This window comes from Pan troglodytes, chromosome 6 (assembly GCF_028858775.2).
Source record: "Pan troglodytes isolate AG18354 chromosome 6, NHGRI_mPanTro3-v2.0_pri, whole genome shotgun sequence".
Taxonomy (NCBI): Eukaryota; Metazoa; Chordata; class Mammalia; order Primates; family Hominidae; genus Pan; species Pan troglodytes.
In genome coordinates, this window is record NC_072404.2 from 112232669 (window position 1) to 112250578 (window position 17910).

A 17910-nucleotide genomic window follows, 5' to 3' on the forward strand; every position below is an offset into this window, starting at 1 on the left:
CTAACAATCTCCGGGTGATGCTGATGCTGTGGGTCCAGGGACCACATTTTGAGAATCTATGCTAAATGAACCGGACAAGATCAAAGCTCAAACTTATTCCAAGAACTTTTCAAGGCCCACCTGCAAGTTGTAGTGGAAGTAAGCATCTAAGGGTGCAAAAAAGTTTTACTGTAGACTAAGGCCTTTTACCTGATCTCTCAAATGTTCACATTTCTCTTATCAACCTAAATAACAAACAGAGAGAGGCTCTCCACAAGAAAAAGATATTCATTTGGAAACAGAGCCTTGCAATAGAAATAGGCAAGCCAGAGTAAACTATATCCATATTCACGGAGGTAAAGGAAGACAAAAGAAAAAATGAGGAAGATTATATGATCATTTGGAAATGATTATCCTTGGCTACAAAGATCAATAACAAAGGTGATGCCAGGCCCAGGTTGGACAGGCAGTTGTTGGGCAAATATCCTTCAGAAGCATTGTTGTGTGCAAAGTTGCAATGGGCTTTGTGCAAGATTGTGTTTTTTGCAGTCTTCTGTGATAAGTTTTTGTTATCAGGCATACAAGCCCAAGAATCCTTTTTTGCATGGCCTTCCCTGGCTCTATTTTTCAGGGTTTTTGTTAGGGGATGGGTATTTTTAACACTCTCAATATAAAAAATGCCATAAGGTAGGTACTCCAATTGCTTGTTTCGTCTTCATAAAATAACTTTTCCTCCCGAACAAAGTCTACACATAAATTGTAAAAATACCCTGGCATGCAGTCCCTGGAAAAGTTTGGAGTCATTCTCGCAGTTCCCACCCAGGTGGGCAAGCGTAGCCACCACAGATAAACACAAAGTAGGGGTGCCCGCTGGGGTTTGGCGGCAGGCAGTGGCCCTGGTTCTGATATTTGGCTGAAAACACAGCTCCTCTTTGTCACCCTCAGGAAGCCATCCCAAACCGCTCGAGGAGTCCTTGAAGCCAATGTTACCACTAGGACAGCAAGTGTGCCTGAAAGCTATTTGCCTTTGCAGCAGATTCATTAAGCCAGAACAAAGAGAAGACCGATGACTAAAAGATTTCTCTCCTTTTAAAAATCATGCTCTTTAACTCATAGCACATTTTCATTGTCCATCTGGGCAAAGCCGCTGTCTCATTTTGCTTTTTCCCTCGTCTGTGATGCTCACACACATCCTCCCTATCCCATCAGCAACCTCTCTAGTATGTTTGATATGTGCACTTAAACTTTCTATCTTGGCCGGGGGTGCGGTGGCTGTAATCTCAGCACTTTGGGAGATGGAGGTGGGTCTATCACTTGAGCCCAGGAGTTTGAGATCAGCCTGGGCAACATAGTAAGATTTCATTTTTACTAAAAATAAAAAACAAAAAAATTTAGCCAGGTATGGTGGCCTGTGCCTGTAATCCTAGCTACTCGGGAGGCTGAGGTGGGAGGATCACTTGGGCCTGGGAGGTCAAGACTGCAGTAAGCTGAGATGGCGCCACTGCACTCCAGGCTGGGCAACAGAGTGAGACCCTGTCACAAGAAAAAAAAGAAAAAGAAAAAACAACAATCTCTGTAGAAATAGGCAAGTTTGTTTGATATGCAAATGTGGCTTTAAGTTACATAATAACATTATATCAGTAAGCCCATTTTTTTCTTATAGTTGCACTCAACATCATGATTTTAAGACCTAGGCATGTTGCTTTATATTTTACCTCATGAGAAGTCACCTTTACACATCTGTTTCTCACACTGAAATCAACATGCTTTTGAGTCAGTATTTAGGACTGAGTGAGGCTGTTGGCTGGAGTTAATCTGACACCAGATGCATTTATCCCTCTTTAGGACTGTAACGAATTCCTTTCCGCTCTGTTCGCCCATGCTCACTAGTTGGCATCACAGGTGTCATCTTTGAAAAAGAAAAACATCTCATCCCTTGGTTTCCTGACAACCACCCCCACCCCCTGCCTTGGCTCTTTTTCATGGAATTTGCACCAAACAGCACAGAGACAAACATCTCTCTAACGTCTATGATTTATCCTTGCTTACACAAGATCACTCCAGCCTATAAAAAAGTATTTTTAAAAAATATGAAAAGTTACCCCAGTCTTGGATTACAGAGTTTCAGATAAAAATGAAAACATAGTAAAATTGCTTATCAGAGAGTTTCCTGTTCTTATTCGCCCTTACTCCTTTCGCAGATGTGAGTCATAAATCCACAACCAAATCCTCCCTCCTTCCAGGTCAACTCCTACTAACACCCATGAGGAGGGAATTTGGCTCATATAATAACACTTAATGAAAATGTATAATGTTCACATGTACATGAGAGATAAAAAGAATGCTTCTTCGGGTATGTTTCCAGCCCAATCTTTCAAAATACGTGAAGTATTTCTTAATCTACTATACCCTATAAATGATAAATATAAGATACTAAGATTTAAAATACTTTCAATAACACTTTCCTAGGCCTCCAGATGAGCACTACATAAGTTTATAATAAAATATTTAAAATAGCTACCATGTATTATGTGTTTATAATGTGCCAGGCACTGGAGTAATGTGTTTTCACATTTTAATCCTCATAAGCCAAAGACATAGATTTTTTATCTTCGTTTTGAAGTTGAAAGACCTAAGGCTCAGAGATAAAGTTTTTAAAAAATCTTTAATCCCTTTATACAAGATTAGCTCATTCTCACAAGCCAAAAATAAAACCCAAAACTCCCATATCTCCCCATATAAAAAAATACTCTTTAACTTCTTTCTCCCTCCAGAACCCCTCCTCCCTCTCCTTTCTATCTTCAGCCAACATCTGGAAGGTTCTGTCTACATTCACTCCTCCATGTTAACGCCTCCCTCTTCCCCTCCTTTCCTTGCAACCTGGTTGCCTCTCACAGCAGTGAAACAGAAAGCTGTTTCCTCAGCCCATAACCAACTGTAACTTTGAATCACTGTGCACCCTTGGCCGCGGCTGCCTCCTCCTTCAATTTAACTCCCTGCCTTGATCTGCCATCTCTGGCATGCTCTACTTACATTCACTCCTCCTCTTCATGTGTTTCTGGGCTGCTTTGCCAACTCTTCTTCCTCTGCTGCCCTCATACATCCAGGCAGAGGAGCACAGCTTCTGCCTTGGCCTCCTGCTTTAGTTCTAACTGGTGTCCCCTGAGCATCTCAAGCCCCCAGACTGGAGCCTGTGTCCTGGGGTTAATTCCCTTCCCCACCTATGGAGGCTTAGCTCCTGCCCACCAGTGGGGTTATCACAAGTGCCTGCCTTTTCCTCATACTCTGCCTCTTACAGGGTTTCTGTAGGCTGGCCATTTGTGAGTTGTGTGACCCTGGACCTCAGTGTCCTCCCATAGAAAACAAGGAGCATGAACTAGATTTATCTCTAGTGTCCTTTCTAGGTGTTTCTTTCTTTCTTCATTTTTAAACAAGATCTCACTGTCACCCAGGCTGGTGTGCAATGGCACTAACATGGCTCACTGCAGCCTCAACCTCCTGGGCTCAAATGATTCTCCTGCCTCAGCCTCCCAAGTAGCTGGGACCACCACTCCCAGCTAATTTTTTTATTCTTTGTAGAGATGGGGTTGCAATGTTTCCCAGGCTAGTCTCGAACTCCTGGGCTCCTAAGAATTTTAACATTTGAGTTTTCTTCCATCAAAGAGGTGGAGGAAAATATAACTTTATATAAACATGTATAAACCCTGCTTCCCACTTTAATTAAGCCATAAATTCCTGCGGCAGCTAGGGATGTGAAGAGGCAAGTGAGAAGAGGAAATGTGCATAAGACTCTCAGCAGCTTGGAAGTAAACAGGGAGGACTGAAGTGACCCTGTTGCTCCGAAGGTGGCTGTTCATTAGCCTCCTTCTGTCCTTAGACCCAGCTGGAGAATTGCACGCACTGGCTCCCAGGTTGCAGGGGATATCAGCAGCTCCAGCTCTTCCGATTGAAGGAGGCCATGTGGCTTTCCCTGGACTTTCTGCTTGAACAGTGAATCCCTGTAGGGCCTGGATCCATTGCCCTCTTCTCCTCCCACCCCACCCAAGCACTCTTCTTCATGAGTTTGCTTTCTCCTATCTTTTTTTCCTCCACTTTTCCTTCAGAAATTGTTGATTAAGCACCTGCTATGGGCCAGACATTTTTCTAGAGGAACACCTCAATGAGCAGACAGGTTCTTGTTCTCATAGATCTTCCATTTTAGAGAGAAAGCTGAGAAAGCTGAACGATAAACAAATAATACAGCAGGTGGTGAGGGGTGCTATAAAGAAGGATGAGCAGGGTAAGTGGGTGAGAAAATGTGCTACTTTGTCCTCTAGAGGCCAGGGAAAGCCTCTCTGTTTAGGTGACATTTGACAGAGATTTGAAGACACTGAAGGAGTGAGCCATTTGGATCTCTAGGGAAAGAGCATTCTTCCCCAGACAGAGAACAGCAAGTGCAAAGGCCATGATAAAGAAGGGAGCTTGGCCAGAGTGAGGGACACAAAGGCAGCCTACGGTGCATGCACGTCTTAAGAGATGAGGTTCCTGGTGCCCTTTGACTGCCTCAGAGATCCCGTGCTCACAACACACAGCCCCAATCATCCTAAAATACATCTATGCTATAGAAACTTTTCCCCAAATATCCTTGCATAATGATTTACCTTCTGGTATCCCACCCATGAAAGCAGAAATTTCCTGCTTTCTCCTAATAATTACTAATAATTCTCCTAATAATTACTAATCTGTCTCCTCCCCCAAAATGTAAGGCCAAGAAGAGCAGGGACTTGGCCTATTCATTCACTGCTCTATGTTCGGCTCCTATTTCACTGCTAAAAACCAAGTGGGCCCTCAATAAATATTTTTGTGAATTTATTTATTTATTTATTTTATTTTTTGAGATGGAATCTCTCTCTTCCACCCAGGCTGGAGTGCAGTGGTGCGATCTTGGCTCGCTGCAACCTCCGTCTCCTGGGTTCAAGGGATTTCTGGCTAATTTTTGTATTTTTAGTAGAAACAGGGTTTCACCATGTTGGCCAGGCTGGTCTCGAACTCCTGACCTCAAATGATCCAACCACCTTGGCCTCCCAAAATGCGGGGATTACAGGCGTGAGCCACCACACTTGGCCAGCCCTCAATAAATATTTATTTTCTAGGTGAAATGGGGAATCTAACTATGCTACATGGTAATAAGGCAGCTGACTTTCTTTGAAGCAGAAGACCTAATTCTAGATGTGGTGACATAAAAGCAATAAAGGAAGGACCTCTATAAATCACTCTTGGAGCTGAGCCTCAGCTCTCAAAGTGTTGGATTAGAACTAGTGATGGCAAAATCCTGTTACAGGCACAACAACTCACCCCCTCCCTTCCATGCCCACTAGACTCTCTAATGAAGCGTGGCTGTCTCTCTCTGGAAAAAACTACGGAATTCTTTCCACCCAGTGCTCCTAGCAGCCACAACCAAAGGGTCAGAGGTGACTCTTACAATGAACCCAATTTGCCATCCCTCAATTAGATGTTTAAGATTCCTTTCCACTTTAATATCCTGTGGTGCAAATCTAAGCAAGCCTGCTTGTTTGGCCACATGGAGGTACATGTTCCTGCAAAATCAACCCCAAGAAATCCTATTGCTCACAGGTAAGCAGGTAACCCCTGCTTCCATAGCAGAGGCAGTCACTAGTAGTACTTGCTTCAACTGGGACAAATATTTTTCACCCGGAAACTAATTCAAGGCTACCTTTTTCAGACTCCTTTGAAGGCTGCTAGAATTGGTCCCTTGAGTAAGCTGAGTGTTGTGGTGCCCCTCAGTTCCCATGCCATAGAAGTTCGAACCTCATTCATTAATACACTAGCCCTAAGGCTTGAAACAAGTCTGGCCTGGCTTGGAGTCTTTAGATCACTCTCTAGCTTCTGGCCAATAAGAATGAGCTTCTAGGCCAGGCATGGTGGCTCACGCCTGTAATCCCAGCACTTTGGGAGGCCGAGGCAAGTGGATCACTTGCATCCAGGAGTTCAAGACCAGTCTAGGCAACATAGTGAAACCCCATCTCTACAAAAAAATACAAAAAATTAACTGGGCGTGGTGGCACGGGCCTGTAGTCTCAACTATTCAGGAGGCTGAAGTGGGAGGATCGCTTGTGTGGGGAGGTCAAGGCTGCAATAAGCTGTGATGACACCACTGTACTCCAGCCTGCATGACAGACTAAGGCTGGAGTGCAGTCTCCAAAAACAAAACAAAACAAAACCAAAAACCTGCAGCCTGCACCACTCCTACTGGTATTCTTGCTCTGATAGCAGCAGTTCAAGCAGGTGATAACACTATGAGGTTTATTTTTAATTGCTAGGTGCGGTGGTTGTATTTCCTCAGAGTAAAAATGCACTTCCTTCCTCCCTTTGAAGTGAGATGTGGACCTGTGATTTGATCTGGCCAAGAAAGTGTGACCGAAAATGACCTGGACACTTCCAATGGGAGCTTTAAAAGCCAGTGCACAATTTATCATCGTAGAAGCCCAGGTCAGGATGGAACTCCCACCAGCCCGGATTGCTGATTAAGGGTGCTCCATGTTAGAGCAAAAATATAAGTTGTTTTAAACCACAGAAATTTGGAGGTGGTTTCTTATTGCAACATAACTATTCTCTATTGACTGATACTCCATGGTGTAAGATTACTCATGGGATTTTTCTAGCTCAGAGTTTCTCAATTTTGGTAGGATTGACATTTGTGGTTAGTTATTGCTTTCTTGTGGGGACCATCCTGTGCATTGCAGGATGTTAAGTGGCCTCCCTAGCCTTTACCCACTAGACACCAGCAGCACCCCATCCCAAGTTGTGACCATCAAAAATCCCTCAACAGTATGATTCCACTTATTTGAGGTACCTAGAGTAGTCAAAATCATGGAGACAGAAAGTCAAATGATGGTTGTCAGGGGCTGGGAGAAGAGGGAAATGGCGAGTTAGTGTTTAGTGGGTACAGAGTTACAGTTTTGCAAAATGAAAAGAGTTCTATGGATGGATGGTGGTGATGGTTGCACATCAGTGTGAAGGTGCTTAGTGCCACTGAACTATACACATGAAAATGGTTCAAATGGCTAATTTGATGTTTTGTGCTTTGCCACAATTTTTGAAAATGGAAAAAAAAATGTCTCCAGACATTGCCAATGTCCCCTGGAAAGCAAAATCGCCCCTGGTTGAGAACTAGTGTTCTAGCGGTAGTGCAACACATTCAATTGTAAAATATGTGTAAAAACGTGGGCTTAGGGCTCAGCCCTGCTTTTTGCCATTGAGGGTTAGAATCTCATCTCTCCTAAAATATTCTTTACCCACTCAGATTTTAGGCCAGGATCAACAGGACAATTGAACGGTTTGATCTAGAAAAAGCCCCTGTCTATGGACCCAAAACTGGTGTGATATGAATACACTCTCTAAAAACTCTTACACTGTTTTAAGCTTTACATCTGAGAAACAGAGCACAGTAGAGACTCCACTTGGGATAATTTTTCCTGAAACCTACTTGTTTTTCATGCTGTTTCTGCAGCTAAGGTGCCTGGTCTTAAAATGTGTTGAAGCAAAAGAATGGGAAGAGCCAAGGGACACATCAGGGAGTTTCCAAATGACAGAACTGCAAACCTGCAGGGCAGTCGTCTGCTGAGGAAGAGGTAGCTTACACTCTGAATGCATCTTGAGGAGTATTCTCCATACCTGAGGAATAAATTAAGGCTAACAAGGGGGCCTAAATGGTGATTGGCTCTGCTCTTGACCAATTGAATTCCATGCTCGGACTGAGGCAGCAGAGGGCTTCTTACACCCACCTCCACCACCATCACCCTGCCTAAGTCATCTCAGAGAATCCTCTTTCTATCTCAGTATTGGGCCTACATTCTTATGCTTCAGTCGTTTTCCATAATGACCCCTCCAGATTGCCACACTCTAGAACCACTACAGAGGGTGGCGTTACTGCTGTATGGACACTTCATCTCAAAGTGAGGGGCCAGCTCACGTGATTTGCAGGGTTCCTTTCTCTGGCCTTCTAAAACATTCTCCAGGATGAGGCTGAAACTGCTCCCCCATAGCCCCATAATAGGCATGAACAGATTATCCTCCTCTTCTTGCTTCTCATGGCTAGAATTCTTAACCAATCCTCTCCCCACGAAGTAGGGTTGATTTCACAAGCTGTTATTTCAGCTGCTCGTTCTGCCATCTGCTCTTGAGTTGCTTGGTGAACACCTCCAGCGTGCTTGGAGCTGCACTGTCACGCTTCACCCCAATCAGCTTCTGGCCACCCACACTCAAACACATCTGCATCGGCACACCCCTCCCATGCCCCAGTTCTGCCCACAGTGGATCCATCCATCTGCGCTCCAGGCCCCAGCCCCTTGGGAGCTTGCGCTATCAATTCCTTGCACTTAGTTCAGAATCTTTAGCCACTCCGTGTCCATGGTTATTTCATTTATTCAATGTAGTAACATGTTTAAACCTCTCCCGTCCTGGAAAAAAAAAAAAGTCCTACATTTAACCCTATCTCCCTCTTTAGCTTAAAGTCATCTGTAATCTTCCTTGCCATTTATTTACTCCATGTCCCAGGTTGAACAGTATCCACACACCCCCAAAAATTCATGTTCTCCCTAGGAATCTGAGAATGTGACTTTATTTGGAAATAGGGTTGTTGCAGATGTAATTAGTTAGGAGTGGACCCTTAATCCACTATGACTGGTGTCGGTGTCCTTAGAAGAAGAATAGAGGGAATGCAGAGGCACACGCAGAGAGGAGGCCATGTGATGATGGGGGCAGAAACTGGGGTGATGCATCTACAAGCCAAGGAATGTCAGGGCTTGCAGGAAACCCCAGAAGCGAATGGAAAGGCATGGAGCAGATTCTTCCTAGCATCTTCAGAGAGAGCATGGTGCTGCCAACACCTCGTTTTGAACTTCTAGCTTCCAAAACTGTGAGAGAAAAAATTTCTGTTGTTTTAACAAGACACCCAGTTTCTGGTATTTTGTGACAGCAGACCTAGAAACCGAATATACCCTTTAAACCACCACCGTTTTCCTTTTGGTTCCAAGACTCTTTCGTGTATGACCTGCGAGAGCCAAATCCAGTCTTTATTTGGCCTCTCTGGAGCACGTGCAACTCATTTATTCCTTATTGATGCTTCTCCCCCACATCCTTCTCAGCCTCCTTCATTGCTTCCTAATCTCACAGCCAGCTACCGCATACTGGAGTCCCTGGGTTCATCACCACCTTTTCCCACTCTGTTCGTGCTCCACCGTAATCTCATCCAAATACCAGCTCTCCTCCCACCCCCATGCTGATGATTCCCCAAGCCCTCTGGCCTAAGCCTCTCTCCTGAGATCTACTTTGAGTTCCCCACTGCCTCCTGGACATTTCCACCTAGAACTTGTACAAGCACTTCAAAAACTACATGGCTAAAATGGAAGTCATGGTCTAGAAGCCTCCTTCCCAAATAAACCTGCTTTTCCTGCTGTAACCTGCATGTCAATGAGAGCCTTCACGTTCACACAGGGGCATAAGCCAGACACCTGGCATCTTCTTGGGCTTCTCCTCTGCACCCTTGGCCATGGTCACTGAAGCCAAATGACTCTGCCCATAAGGGTTTGGGGAATGTATCCTCTGCATCCCTGCTGCAGCTGCTTCAGCTCAGCCTCTTACCACCTCTTGTGGCTAGCGGAGACCTCCACTACACCAGACTTTCATGCTGCTCTGGGAGCACTTTCTTATACTACCTTGTTTTAAGCCATTCCCCTGCTTCGAATGCTTCAGGGTTTCCTGGTCACCTGCAGGATGCTGTCCTTAGCATTCCTCCACTTGGAATAACAACGCCTTGTAGCATCTGGCTTTCAGGAGTTTAGAGTGGAGGGGCTCTGCATTCAACTCCAGGACCTACCACATACTTGGTGCGTGGCCCTGGGCAACATACTTACTCTATCTGTGCCTCAGATTCCTTACCTGAAAATGGGGATAATAATAGTACCTAACTCATAGGGTTGTTGTAAAGATTAAATGAGCGAATATGTTCAGAGTACCCGGAACTGTGTCCAGCATGTCGTAAGTGGGCACTAAATATTAACTGCTGTTGCTGTTAAGTATTACCTTTCCCCACTCATTTCTGTACAGCTTCCCATGTGCATTGTTTTCCAGCCAATCAGAACACTCTTCCATCTTAGAAGAAAAAAAAAAGCCCCACCTGTGTTCCCCTGGCTCTTGGCCTTAACACACACTGTCTGGAATACCTTTCCCACCACCTCTCCTCCCATGCTCCCTATGAACATACTTCGACTCATCTTTTCTAACCTAAGTGCCCTCCCCTGCAGTCAAGCATGCTCTTCACTGAGACTTCGTCAGGCCCTTGTGCTCACCTCTATTGCAGCACAGATCACACTGCATTATAAAGGACCATCTCCTGTCTCCCTGTCCATCTTTCAGAGTTTGCTGTATTGATCTTAGTGATGTCAGCACGTGGCACTCAGCTAGACAAAGAAAGCAGGCTCAATAAAGGCTGGTAGAATTAAGTAAAGAATTGTATAAAGGCATTAAATAGAGATGGGGTACAAATATGTCCCAGGCTGCCTGGGATAGTCCTGGTTTAGGCCATGGTCCTGATATAATTACTAAGAACACCCTCTTTCACTGTCAAAAATATCTCCTTTTGACAATACATTATAAGGTCACTCTAGGTATTAGAGCTGTGATTCTCACCCTATCAGGCCCAATTTTCTCTTTGCTTAACAGCTATTTTAGAATACCCTATGCACTATCTTTAAATGGGATTGTTAGGCAATAGAAACTGCCAATAACAGAATTAAAAAAAAAAACATTGTAATACCCTAAATAGAATGCTAAATGGAAAATGAAGGACATTTTTTAACAAGTAGCTTAAACTAAAATTATGTGTGCAGTATTTTGATGTGTAAACACTTAGGTCTTACACTTCCGGCCAAGATGGAGTAACAGAGACCAAAATTACTTTCTGACCTAAAACAACAAAAATACTGGACAAAATATATGAAACTATGGCCCTCAAGCAACAAAGGGAATCAATCACTGGAATCAAGCATCAAAAGACAGTGATCCTCAAGAAATGAGAAACAAATGAGGCTAACCCCACAATTGACCTCCCAAACACCTTAGAAAACTTTCCAGGCCACAGCACAGGAAGAAAGAATGCAGATGGAGCTCAGAGATCTTCCTGAGTTGAGAGGACAGAACTGTGAGTCTGGGAAGGCCAATGTGGCTAGAATTCATAGGGCAGAATATTGAGGAGGAGAGGGCTGTACAGAGAGAGAGCTCTGGAAATCTGAAGATAATACTTACCGTCCTTGACTGTTTAACAGAGTAGTGATCAGAGTATGCAGGTATGAAAATCGCCTCAGAGGCTGGATCCGGTGGCTCGCACCTGCAATCCCAGCACTTTGGGAGACTGAGGTGGGTGGATCACAAGGTCTGGAGATAGAGACCATCCTGGCAAACATGGTGAAACCCCATCTCTACTAAAAATACAAAAATTAGCTGGGTGTGGTGACACACGCCTCTAGTCCCAGCTACTCAGGGGGCTGAGGCAGGAGAATCTCTTGAACCTGGGAGGCAGTGGTTGCAGTCACCCGAGATCCAGCAAAGCATGGGCAACAGAGCAAGACTCAGTCCCAAAAAGAAAAAAAAGAAAGAAAAAAGAAAACTGCCTGAGAATGGAAAAAGAATCATCCACAAAGAGAGCCAGAGCCTCTTCCCCCCTGGCTCTTGGGACCCCGATCGCAAGGTGGGGAGGCACCTCGCGAGGTGGAGACTGAGAGCCAGCCCCTATTCCCCCACTGGCTCTTAGGACCCCCATCGCAGGGGGGGGAGGCACCCCCCGCGAGGCGGGGTCTCAGAGCCAGCCCCTCTTCCCCCACTGGCTCTTAGGACCCCCATCGCAGGGGGCGCAGTCACCCCCACGAGGCGGGGACTGAGAGCCAGCCCCTCTTCCCCCGCTGGCTCTGAGGATCCTCCGTGGACTCACAGCCTCTTTACCATATTGTGAGTAATATCATCTCCCCCTCTGGAGATTATGAACTCTTTCACAGACGGGTGTACACCCTCGGTGTACAGAGGGTGTACACCCATCTGTATTGGGAGTAATATCATCCTCTTCATCCCTGAATATGAAGAACAGTATCACAGGGGTGTTTCTACTCCCTGCGATATCACATGTCATATCCTCCTCTCCCACGTTGCAATTAGAAGGAGTATCAGTGGGGGAGTGTCCACCTGTAGGGAAAAGAAAGAGCGATCAGACTGTCACTGTGTCCATGTAGAAAGGAAAGACATAAGAGACTCCATTTTGAAAAAGACCTGTCCTTTAAACAATTGCTTTGCTGAGATGTTGTTAATTTGTAGCTTTGCCCTAGCCGCTTGGCCCCAGCCACTTTGACCCAACCTGGAGCTCACAAAAACATGTGTTGTATAAAATCAAAGTTTAAGGGATGTAGGGCTGTGCAGGACGTGCCTTGTTAACAAAATGTTTACCAGCAGCATACTTGGTAAAAGTCATCGCCATTCTGTAGTCTCAATAAACCAGGGACACAATGCACTGTGGAAAGCCGCAGGGACCTCTGCCCTTGAAAGCAGGGTATTGTCCAAGCTTTCTCCCCATGTGATAGTCTGAAATATAGCCTCATGGGATGAGAAAGACCTGACTTTCCCCCAGCCCGACACCCGTAATAGGTCTTTGCTGAGGTGGATTAGTAAAAGAGGAAAGCCTCTTGCAGCTGAGATGGAGGAAGGCCACTATCTCCTGCTTGCCCCTGGGAACTGAATGTCTCGGTGTAAAACCCGATTGTACATTCGTTCAACTCTGAGATAGGAGAAAAGCTGCCCTGTGGCGGGAGGCGAGACATGTTTGCAGTAACACTGCCTTGTTATTCTTTACTCCACTGAGATGTTTGGGTGGAGAGAAACAAATCTGGCTTACGTGCACGTCCAGTCATAGTACCTTCCCTTGAACCTAATTATGACATAGATTCTTTTGCTCACATGTCTTCTACTGACTCTCTCCTTATCATCACCCTGCTCTCCTACTACATTCCTTTCTGCTAAAATAATGAAAATCATTATCAATAAAAACTGAGGGAACTCAGAGGCTGGTGCCGGTGCAGGTCCTTGGTGTGACGAGCGCCGGTCCCCTGGACCCACTGTTGTATCTTTACACTTTGTCTCTGTGTCTTATTTCTTTTCTCAGTCTCTCGTCCCACCCAACTAGAAATACTCACAGGTGTGGAGGGGCAGTCCACCACTTCATCCACCTTCTGTCATATTGAAAGTAACATCATCTTCTTCCCTCCAGGATCATGGGAATAATATCCCTGGGGGGTTTCCACTTTCTGCCATGTATGTAGTCATATCACCCCCTCTGCCGTGGAATATTATTACAGAACATCTCACACGGGGGTGTATACTTCCTCCGATATTGGGAGTGAAATCAACCTCTCGGTCTCTGAATATGAGGAAGAAAATCACAGGGCGGGTGTACACCTCGTGCTCTACGATGGGGAGTCATATCTGTCTGTTATGGGGAGTAATATCATCCTCTCCCTTTCAGGATACTAATAACAATTTAACAGACTGGGTGAACACAGCCTGCGATGCTGAAATTATTATCATCCTCTCCCTCTCTTCCTCCCCTGGCTCTTAGGATGCCCATCTCAGGGGAGCGAGCCACCCCCCGCGAGGCGGGGACTGAGCCAGCCCCTGTTCCCCCCCGGCTCTTAGGATCCGTATCGCGAGGGGGGAGGCACCCCCCACGCGGCGGGGACTGAGAGCAAGCCCCTCTTCCCCCGATGGCTCTTAGGACCCCCATCGTTGTGGGGGGGAGGCACCCCCTGTGCGGCGGGGACTGGGAGCCAACCCCTCTTCCCTGCCTGGTTCTTAGGACCCCCATTGCAGGGGGGGAGGCACCCCCCACGAGGCGGGGACTGAGAACCAGTCCCTCAACCCCCCATGGCTTATGACCCCCACCGCGGATTCTAAGATCCTTAGGACCGACCTGGAGGGCTGTGGGTATTAGGTGTCCAAGAAGAAAACTCAGATCTGCCGACGACCGCAGGTACCTTACTTGGGATTTACTATTCGACAGGTGTCCGAAAGCAGCCTGGGATCCGAAAGAAAGCAGGTCATTTGCAATCTTCCGGAGCCTAAGGGCAGAAGGCTGGTGAGAGAATTCCTAGGAGCTGTGGGGTTTTGTAGACTGTGGAGCCCAACTTTGCAGTATTAGCCATGCCTTTGTATGACGTCACAAAGGGGGCGGGGACCAGGAACATTTGGAATGGGGATTCCAACAACAGCAAGTCTTTCATGACTTAAAGGAAAAACTTCGGAAAGCCCTAGCCCAGGGGCTACCGGATCTCACAAAGCCTTTTCCACTGTATGCGTCAGAGAAAAGATGGCAGCTGGACTTTAAACCCAAACTGTGGGGCCCTGGCTGAGGCCGGTGGCCTACAACTCTAAACAGCTAGACAGGGTTTCTAAAGGATGGCCCCCCTGTTTGAGGGCCTTGGCAGCAACTGCCCTGCTAGTACAAGAAGCAAATCAGCTGACTCTTGGGTAAAACCAGAACATAAAGGCTCCACAAGCGGTGGTGACTGAAAGTCAGCCCCTCTTCCCCTCCTGTCTCTTAGGACCCCCATCACAGGAAGGGAAGGCACTCCCCGTGAGGTGGGGACTGAGAGACAGCCCCTCTTCCTCCTGGGCCCTTAGGATCCCCATCGCAGGGGGAGGAGGCACCCCCCGCGAGGCGGGGACTGAGAGCCAACCCCTCTTCTCTCCCTGGCTCTTAGGACCCCCATTGCAGGGGGAGGAGGCACCCCCCGTGAGGCGGGGTCTCAGAGCCAGCCCTTCATCCCCCACTGGCCATTAGGACACCCATCGCAGGGGGGGAGGCACCCCCCACGAGGCAGGGTCTCAGAGCCAGCCCCTCTTCCACCACTGGCCCTTAGGACCCCCATCGCAGGGTGGGAGGCACCCCCAGCGAGGCGGGGTCTCAGAGCCAGACCCTCTTCCCCCACTGGCCATTAGGACACCCATCGCAGGGGGGGAGGCACCCCCCACGAGGCAGGGTCTCAGAGCCAGCCCCTCTTCCACCACTGGCCCTTAGGACCCCCATCGCAGGGTGGGAGGCACCCCCAGCGAGGCGGGGTCTCAGAGCCAGACCCTCTTCCCCCACTGGCCATTAGGACACCCATCGCAGGGGGGGAGGCACCCCCCACGAGGCAGGGTCTCAGAGCCAGCCCCTCTTCCACCACTGGCCAATAGGACCCCCATCACAGGGGGGGAGGCACCCTCAGTGAGGCAGGGTCTCAGAGCCAGCCCCTCTTCCCCCACTGGCCCTTAGGACCCCCATCGCAGGGGGGGAGGCACCCAACGCGAGGCGGGGCCTCAGAGCAAGCCCCTCTTCCCACACTGGCTCTTAGGAACCCCATCACAGTGTGGGTAGTCACCCCCGCGAGGTGGGGACTGAGAGCCAGCCCCTCTTCCCCCGCTGGCTCTGAGGATCCTCCGTGGACTCACAGCCTCTTTACCATATTGTGAGTAATATCATCTCCCCCTCTGGAGATTACGAACTCTTTCACAGACGGGTGTACACCCTCGGTGTACAGAGGGTGTACACCCATCAGTATTGGGAGTAATATCATCCTCTTCATCCCTGAATATGAAGAACAGTATCACAGGGGTGTTTCTACTCCCTGCGATATCACGTGTCATATCCTCCTCTCCCACGTTGCAATTAGAAGGAGTATCAGTGGGGGCGTGTCCACCTGTAGGGAAAAGAAAGAGAGATCAGACTGTCACTGTGTCCATGTAGAAAGGAAAGACATAAGAGATTCCATTTTGAAAAAGACCTGTCTTTTAAACAATTGCTCTGCTGAGATGTTGTTAATTTGGAGCTTTGCCCTAGCCGCTTGGTCCCAGCAACTTTGATACAACCTGGGGCTCACAAAAACTGTGTTGTATAAAATCAAAGTTTAAGCGATGCAGGGCTGTGCAGGACATGCCTTGTTAACAAAATGTTTACCAGCAGTATACTTGGAAAAAGCCATCGCCATTTTCTAGTCTCAATAAACGTGGAACAAAAACATGGAAATATCTACACCGCTATCTCTATAAACATGGAAATGACTACACTGCTACCTGTATAAACATCGAAATATCTACACCACTATCTGTATAAACTTGGAAATATCTACACTGCTATCTGTATAAACATGGAAATAAATACACCGCTACCTGTATAAACATGGAAATATCTACACTGCTATCTGTATAAACATGGATATATCTACACCGCTATCTGTATAAACATGGAAATATCTACACCGCTATCTGTATAAACATGAAAATAAATACACCGCTAAATGTATAAACATGGAAATATCTACACCGCTATCTGTATGAACATGGAAATATCTACAACGCTATCTCTATGAACATGGAAATATCTACTCCGCTATCTGTATAAATATGGAAATATCTACACCGCTATCTATATAAACATGGAAACATCTGCACCGCTACCTGTATAAACATTGAAATACTTACACCGCTATCTGTATAAACATCGAAATATCTTCACCCCTAGCTGCATGAACATGGAAATACGTACACCGCTGTCTGTATAAACATGGAAATAACTACACCGCTATCTGTATAAACATCAAAATATCTACACCGCTATCTGTATAAACATCGAAATATCTCCACCGATATCTGTATAAACATGGAAATATCTACACTGCTATCAGTATAAACATGGAAATATCTACACCGCTGTCTGTATAAACATGAAAATGTCTACACCGCTATCTGTATAAGAATGGAAATATCTACACCGCTATCTGTATGAACATGGAAATATCTACACTGCTATCTGTATGAACATGGTAATATCTACCTCACTATCTGTATAAACATGGAAATATCTACACCGCTGTCAGTATAAACATGGAAATAACTACACCGCTACCTGTATAAACATCGAAATATCTACACCGCTATCGGTATAACCATCGAAATATCTCCACCGCTATCTGTATAAACATGGAAATATCTACACTGCCACCTGTATAAACATGGAAATATCTACATCGCTGTCTGTATAAACATGAAAATATCTACACCGCTACCTGTATAAGCATGGAAACATCTACACCGCAATCTGTATGAAAATGGAAATATCTTCATTGCTATCTGTATAAACATGGAAATATCTACACCGCCATCTGTATAAACATGGAAATATCTACACCGCTACCTGTATAAACATGGAAATATCTACAATGCTGTATGTATAAAGAAGGAAATAACTACACCGCTACCTGTATAAACATCAAAATATCTACACCGTTATCTGTATAAACATGGAAAAATCTACAATGCTATCTGTATAAACATGGAAATATCTACACCGCTACCTATATAAACATGGAAATATCTACACCGCTATCTTATAAACAAGAAATATCTATACGGCTATCTGTATAAACATGAAAATAACTACACCGCTATCTGTATAAACATGGAAATATCTACACCGATATCTGTATGAACATGGAAATATCTAAACCGCTATCTGTATGAACCTGGAAATAACTACTCCGCGATCTGTATAAACATGGAAATAACTAGACCGCTACCTGAATAAACATTGAGATACCTACAACGCTATCTGTATAAACATCAAAATATCTACACTGCTGTCTGTATAAACATGGAAATATCTACACCACTATCTGCATAAACATGGAATATCTACACTGCAACCGGTATAAACATGGAAATATCAACACCGCTATCAGTACAAACTTCCAAATATCTACACCACTATCTGTATAAACATGGAAATATCTACACTGCTATCTGTATGAACATGGAAATATCTACACTGCTACCTGTATAAACATGGAAATATCAATA

General features: G+C 45.8%; 1 long non-coding RNA gene across 2 annotated transcripts; it reads right to left on the reverse strand.

Moving 5' to 3' along the window:
• Positions 1 to 2625: 2625 nt before the first annotated feature.
• LOC107972116 (uncharacterized) lies at positions 2626 to 11078 on the reverse strand. 2 transcript variants are annotated; one of them, XR_010158922.1, is made up of 3 exons: positions 10329 to 10765; positions 10063 to 10131; positions 2626 to 8894 (listed from the first exon to the last, which is right to left on the reverse strand). It is a non-coding gene; the product is annotated as an uncharacterized LOC107972116 (long non-coding RNA). The 2 variants fall into 2 exon arrangements; XR_008536515.2 differs by lacking the exon at positions 10063 to 10131 and having other exon boundaries at positions 10329 to 11078.
• Between the last annotated feature and the right edge of the window lie 6832 nt (positions 11079 to 17910).